This window comes from Hyperolius riggenbachi, chromosome 10 (genome assembly GCF_040937935.1).
Source record: "Hyperolius riggenbachi isolate aHypRig1 chromosome 10, aHypRig1.pri, whole genome shotgun sequence".
Classification (NCBI taxonomy): domain Eukaryota; kingdom Metazoa; phylum Chordata; class Amphibia; order Anura; family Hyperoliidae; genus Hyperolius; species Hyperolius riggenbachi.
The window spans coordinates 255,693,927-255,701,759 of NC_090655.1; the positions used below are offsets into that span (position 1 = coordinate 255,693,927).

Below are 7,833 nucleotides of genomic sequence, written 5' to 3' on the forward strand. Positions count from 1 at the left end.
GTTCAGGTATGCATTCTGCAGGTCTCTGGAAGAGAGACCTTTTGTCAGTTTTGCAGCTTGCTGCTGAGGAATTTGCATACGTTTGTCATGCAGATTGCCTAGCCACATCCTTCGTAGGCTTGTACTATAAATACCATGTGATATCACAGACCTGGGCTGGTCATAAGGGTTAGTCCTGTGTAACACTCCTGGAGTGTCAGCCTTGCTCATTGTTTAAAGATTAGCTTAGAGTAATTCCTGGGAATGCACTAGGCAGGTTCCCTAGTGCAGTTAGGATTGCATATCTGTTTGTTTGTCTGTTGCGATTGTCCTGTCCCAGCGGTGGTCGACAGGAAATCGTTCTGTGTGTCTGGGTGCTAACCGGAACAGCGGTTGTTACTGGTAGCCCCTTCTGATCTGTCTTGCCTGGATCGCACTCGCCTTGCGCTAGTGCTGTGGATCCTTCTGTTCTGTCTTCCTGGATCGCACTCGCCTTGCGCTAGTGCTGTGGATCCTTCTGGTCTGCAACTCTCTTGCTGTACTTGGATTGCACTTGCTCTGGCGGAAAGAGCAGTGGATCCAGATCGCTCTGTTTCTATACTTGGATCGCACTCGCTCTGGCGGAAAGAGCAGTGGATCGTATCTCTCACTTATTCCTGTTTTCGTGTATCTGTCTTGTCTGCTACGAACGCTTGCTGGAGGCTCGGTGAGGTAACCGTTAAGCAAGCGCTCACGTCCTCTGTTTCATGTTTGTCTGTCGGTGGTTAGTTAGGCGTGCTTGTCTCTGTTGTGCTTATCATATAACGCGCATAAACGCGTGCACTGTTGCAAATGAGTGCGGTGTTCGCGTTTAGTTAGCGTTTGTTATTTTCCTCATCTTCTCATTGTTTGATTTGCTGTGCCTTTGCTACTCTCGTGCTCTGCCTTGCTGTGGCCTTGTGTCACCTCTGGCAATCGCCTCTCTCGCGATTGCGTTCCTACTTCATATCTGTTGTTGTATGTGCACCCGTCGCGGGTTGGCGACTAGATTGGGGCACATACATACATTCTGTTCCTGTGCTCATTCTCTTCCGCAATCGCTTCTCTTGCGATTGCGTTCTCACTTGGTTTCTTCTGTTGTGTGTCCACCGTCGCAGGTTGGCGGCTAGATTGGTGGACATACATACATTCCTCATCTGTGCTTATTCGGTCTTGTGTCGCTGTTAGCAATCGCCATCTCTGGCGATTGCCTTCTCACTTTATCTTTATGGTTGTGTGTTCATCGTCGCAGGGTGGCGACTAGTTTGGTGGACACACATACACTCTGTTGCTTTGATCTCTCTCTTTCAGGGCTATCTTGCCCTGCGTTTCTTCCCTTCGTACAATTCCTGTCTGGCATCTGTGGCAGAGCAGAGGAGCTGTTCCTCTGCACTCCACAGCTCCACCTGTCGACAGGAATTTCCCTCTACAGGTGCATTGCACCTTTTGCTGGGTTTCCTCAAATTATACGCTTGTGGAGGATTTCCGCAGTGTCAGCACACGTCTTGTGCGCTGATCACGGAGAGAATTCCACAATTGCTACAAGTGGCCCTCAATTAAAGTAGTACACTATGGCTTTGGTTAGTTGTTCATCATGATCCCATCACCAGAATTTGGTGTGAAAGTCTCATATTGAGCAACGTCTAGCCCAGTCTGGGAAACATATACAACTTGCCCTAAAACAAGCTGGTAACTGGTGTCTAGCAGCGCCTTAAAGCCTCCAGAGGCATTCTGTGGTGGGGCTGCCTCTAGGCACTGCCTGTGTCTGCCGGGGAGATAGTATAATGCAGCATAAGTGTCTGCAATTATTATAGTACCAGAGAGGGAAAGAAAGAGACAAGAAAAGAAAGACTAAGGAAAGAGGAAATGAATATTACTGCTCATGTCTAGGAGAACTCATGGAAAAGCATGTGATTTGTTTGATCAGCTGATAGATTTTCAAAGCTCTGATTTGCTGTGATTACATCCTGCTTTAGCACATGATCATAACTAGCAAATCAGAGACTTACATATCTATCACCTGACCAAACTGATCACATGCTCCTCCATGAGTTCTCCTACACATGACCCACACTAGTAATGAAAGGAAAGAGACAAAAGAAAAGGAACTGTGGACCTGGCTGGATTATGGCTCTGATATTGGATCAGGAATTCTCACTCTATATATTCCTAATATTGCTATACCGTAGCCAGGTGAGAGGATGGGGCCTCCCTCAGGTTGTTATTATTATTATAAGGTGACCAAACTGCTTCATAATGTTTATCATGCTGAATAGCTCTGATCCTGTAAAGAATACAGCATGACTTATCCTAGGCTTAAGTTAATAGATACTGAGAGAACTTTATTCTGGGAGCTGCCTGCAATGATTTGCTTGCAGCTGGTAGAATATGTGTAAATAAGTCAAACTGTTTTTCTGACAACTGTTTCAGTTCTATCCCCAGAAGTGCCACGTCAGGGCGTTGGGGACCTGGGCACTACACTAGTGTAGATTATTTTATATAGCCTGTGCCAGAATATGCCAGCTTTGGGGCACATATGTGCAGGAAAGAGCCCTCCATGCCACATCCATGAAAGCCCTTGTTGGGCAGCCAGGGCACCATCTTGCCCTTCTGTCAGGGGTCATGTACGAGCACATTAGTGCTTTATCATTTGTTCCTAGTTTAGATGCATTTATAGAACTAGTAGTAACATGTTTCCATATCTCATGTACTTCTACCATGTCCAGTACCATATTAAGGTCCTTCTACCATTTAGAGACAACAGTTGGTTTGGAGATATTGGATGGTGATGTTGGGCATTGTATATCAGTGATAGTAGTCCTGCCTGAGGCTGGGTTCTTGTGCCTCTGTGCTGAAATATCATTCAGCTGATTGCCCAGCAAGAGGTGAGGAGGATTCTGGGAGGTCACATGATGTCACATTTATTTCTGTTAGCAAAGCACACAGATGACGGGAGAGGTTAGGAGGATTCTGTGATTGTCATGTGACAGTATTGTTGATCTCTCTATACAGAACTATTCTCCAGTGAAGTTTGGTTATCATGTGACCATCACGGTGTCTCCACCTCACTCCCTGACATCTGAAGGACACAAGGAGAAGATTCAGAAAATAACCAGGAAGATGATGGAGCTGCTGACAGGAGAAGTGAGTGCTGCTGTGAATTATGGGACATTATCCAGTAACAACAAGGGATGTGGCTAGATGGTGACTATATCTACTGTATGTGTGTGTCAGTTTCCTATAAGATATCAGGATGTCTATTTCTCTTGCAGGAGTGGCAGTATATAGAAGGACACAGGGACCTCTACAAGGTTGCCATGATGGAGAATCAGCCCCTCCACACATCACCAGGTAAGAGGAGACTTTAATTTCTTGTACAGGAGAGAGCAGTACAGAGGACCCACCTACATCCTCCCATCATCTGATAACCCGATAGAGACAATGTATTCAGTCAGTGTGTGTGTTCCCTACAGATGTATCCAGTAACAGAAACCCACCAGAGAAATGTACAGGTTCTCTTTATTCCCAGGATTGTCCACAAGAAGATCCCTACGTCCCTCACCATTATCAGGTAGGTGGGGCTGAGGGTCTCCAGAGACTGCAAACTGTGACACATTCTTTCTTCCTGTGTACGCTGTTATCTGTGTTCACATTTTAAATTATTTCTCACTTTGTGCACTTAGGGTGGAGAACTTATACATGGAAGTGCTGTTGTTAAAGAGGAAGAAGAAGAGACATATGTGAGGGGTCATCAGCAGTCTATGGAGGAGGGTGACATGATGAGGACAAGTAAAGAGGAAGAAGAAGAGACGTATGTGAGGAGTGATCAGCAGTGTATGGAGGAGGGTGACATGATGGGGACAATTAAAGAGGAAGAAGAAGAGATGGATGTGAGGAGTGATCAGTCTATGAAGGAGGGTGGCATAATTAAAACAAATAAAAAGGAAGAAGAAGAGACATATGTAAGGAGTGATCAGCAGTCTATGGAGGAGGGTGACATGATGAGGGCAATTAAAGAGGAAGAAGAAGAGACATATGTGAGGAGTGGTCAGCAGTCTATGGAGGGGGGTGACATGATGAGGGCAATTAAAGAGGAAGAAGAAGAGACATATGTGACTAGTGATCAGCAGTCTATGGAGGGTTTAATAATAAAAGTGATTAAAGAAGAAGAAAAAGAGACGTATGTGAGGAGTGATCAGCAGTCTGCAGAGGAGGGTGACATGATGGGGACAACTATAGATGAGGACCCTCTTACAGAAAGCAGAACAGGTGAGTAATCAACATTAAATATTGAATATCTTTAGTTTTTATCACTGTGTCACTGCTCTCAGACTGGCCATATTAGGGGTTATGCCATGTATTCATGTCAGATTTTAGCCATCTATAACTATCATGCATGATTGTATTTGGTGATAGCTTACTAACAATAACAGTACAGACTCCCTGATGGATTTAGAGTTCCCTGTTATGTTCTGTGGGGAAGGAAGGTGGTGGATGTTCTGTTCTGTGGAGAGGGGAGGTGGTGGATGTTCTGTTCTGTGGAGAGGGGAGGTGGTGGATGTTCTGCTCTGTGGAGAGGGAAGGTGGTAGCTGAGTGAGAAGCATCCCGCTACATCTCACAGTAGAGATACAATGCTGATCAGGCCAGGACTTTCCAGCTCTGAGAGCGACTATAATGTCATATGTAGCTATAATCACTTATTATCTCAGCCAGTAGAATCTACCATATGTGGTTTAATCTAGTTCTACCAGCCTGTAATAAACTGATAACAGCAAATTGGTATTTATTTTCCTTATTTGCACAACTGGAAATGAGAGAGAAACATGTACAATCACAAGGGGCATATGAGAGACAGGAGGATACAGCGGTAATAAGAATGTGTAAGTGACACCACATTGCTCTACAAACATAACACAGATCTCTTGCTATAAGTACATATAGGTCTGTTGTCACAGGAGTAACACATTGCTTCCATTGTCTCATCAAGCTCTACAATTTACTGCTGCTTTTCAATGTTTGGCCAATGCTTTATGTGTAGGGAGGTCAATAAGATGTAAATAACTCAGACTTGAATGCAAATATAATGCAAATTGTATGCAGCTAATCTTATTTATCAGGAAGTACATTTAATTGGCTGAATTCCAAGATACACAAAATTTGCATGTAGCTTATTACCTTGTGATTGGCTGCCTGTAATGAGCACAACCTTCTGCAGTTCTCGGATAACCAGTGATGGTCAGGTACATGCTAATAACTCTGAGATGGAGCAAATGTTATGCTAATTATATTCAAAGCTATGCAGTTGCAGCATTTGGTCCATTTCTAATCTGCATAAACTTTGCATCAACTTGGAATTATCAGCAGCTCACTGACCATCCCTAATGATAATTGCTCCTCCGCTCAGAATTCTCTAACAGGAAGTGATGATGTTTCTCTATTTGCAGTGCGGAGTCCCGGCATCAGGAACCTCTCAGAGACTTGTCTCTCTGTATCCACAGACTGTACAATGGATGGTGATGTCATTGCACAAGAGTCGCCTGCAGATATCCTGGCTACCCCAAATATTCCCACAGGCTCATCTCACCTGTCTAACCCTGAGGGGCCCTATACCCCAAGCAGCTCTTCCCCTGCTGGAAGGCCTTACTCCTGTTTCACATGTGGGAAATGCTTTGTTTGGAATTCAAATCTTGTCATACATGAGAGAGCACACACTGGTGAAAAGCCCTATTCCTGTACTGAGTGTGGGAAATGTTTTAGACTTAAATCACATCTTGTAACACATGAGAGATCTCACACTGGTGAGAAGCCTTATTCATGTGCTGAGTGTGGGAAATGTTTTGTACAGAAATCAAATCTTGTTAGTCATGAGAGATGTCACACTGGTGAGAAGCTCTATTCATGTGCTGACTGTGGGAAACGGTTTATTGAGAAATCAAAGCTTGACAGACATAAGAGATCCCACACTGGTGAGAAGCCCTATTCATGTGCAGAGTGTGGGAAATGTTTTCTACAGAAATCAAGTCTTGTCAGTCATGAGAGAACTCACACAGGTGAGAAGCCTTATTCATGTACTGAGTGTGGGCAATGTTTTGGAGAGAAAGGAAACCTTTTCTCCCATAAGAGGTCTCACACTGGTGAGAAGCCCTATTCATGTGCTGAGTGTGGAAAATGTTTTGGACATAAGGTACAGCTTGCCAGACATGAGAGAACTCACACTGGTGAGAAGCCCTATTCATGTGCTGAGTGTGGGCAATGTTTTGTACTGAAAGCATACCTAGTCTCCCATAAGACGTCTCACACTGGTGAGAAGCCCTTTTCATGTGCTGAGTGTGGGAAATGTTTTGGGCACAAAGGATACCTTGCCAGACACGAGAGAACTCACACTGGTTTGAAGCCCTTTTCATGTGTTGAGTGTGGGAAATGTTTTGGACAGAAAGGAGACCTTGTCAGACATGAGAGAACTCACACTGGTTTGAAGCCCTTTTCATGTGTTGAGTGTGGGAAATGTTTTGGACAGAAAGGAGACCTTGCTAAACATGAGAGATCTCACACTGGTGAGAAGCCATATCCATGTGCTGAGTGTGGGAGATTTTTTGCACATAAGGCACAGCTTGTCAGACATGAGAAAACTCACACTCGTTTTAAGCCCTTTTCATGTGTGGAGTGTGGGAAATGTTTTGGACAGAAAGGAGACCTTGCTAAACATGAGCGATCTCACAATGGTGAAAAGCCTTTTTCATGTGCTGAGTGTGGGAAATGTTTTGGACAGAGAGGCAACCTTGTGAAACATGAGAGATCTCACACTGGGGAGAAGCCCTACTCATGTGCTGAGTGTGGGAGATGTTTTGGACAGAAAGGAGACCTTATTAGACATGAGAGAATTCACACTGGTGAGAAGCCCTATTCATGTGCTGAGTGTGGGAAATGTTTTGCACATATAGGAGACCTTGCTAGACATAAAAGATCCCACACCGGCGAGAAGCCCCATTCATGTGCTGAGTGCGGGAAATGTTTTACACAGAAATCACATCTTGTCACACATGAGCAACTTCACACTGGTGAGAAGCTCTATTCATGTTCTGAGTGTGGAAAATGTTTTGGAGCAAAATCAAACCTTGTTATACATAAGAGATCTCACACAGGTGAGAAGCCATAATTGTATGCCGAGTGTGGGAAATGTTTTGGGTATAAAGCTAGCCTTGTCACACATAAAAGATCTTAAACTGGTGAGAACCCCTATTCATGTGCTGAGTGTGGGAAATGTTTTAGGCATTAGACTTCTGTTCCATGGCTGAACTGCTTTGTACAGCCTCCCAGCTGCCAGCCACAAGTGCCATTCGGCTGCAGTTACATGCAGCTTATTGGCAGCGTTTGGGAACACCACACATGGCCCTTTTGATACACGGTGGCTGAGATCAGAAAGCTAAATGAGCTCCTTGCAACTAGATTTTAGGTTCACGGACTTACCGCGAAAGTTTGCAAACCGCAATAGACTTCAATAGGGAGGCGAACTTTGAAAACTAGAAAAATTTATGCTGGCCACAAAAGTGATGGAAAAGATGTTTCAAGGGGTCTAACACCTGGAGGGGGGCATGGCGGAGTGGGGTACACGCCAAAAGTCCTGGGGAATGATCTGGATTGGACGCAAAGCAGTGTTTTAAGGACAGAAATCACATTGAATGCTAAATTGCAGGCCCGAAAGTGCTTTAAAACATCTCTTGCATGTGTATACATCAATCAGGGAGTGTAATTAGAGTACTGCTTCACACTGACACACCAAACTCACTGTGTAACGCACCGCAAACAGCTGTTTGCATAGTGACAGCCGTGCTGGA

General features: G+C 44.5%; 1 pseudogene; it reads left to right on the top strand.

Moving 5' to 3' along the window:
* Positions 1-7,516, top strand: part of LOC137537112 (zinc finger protein 91-like) — an 87,649-nt pseudogene extending 80,133 nt beyond the window's left edge.
* The last annotated feature ends 317 nt before the right edge of the window (positions 7,517-7,833 follow it).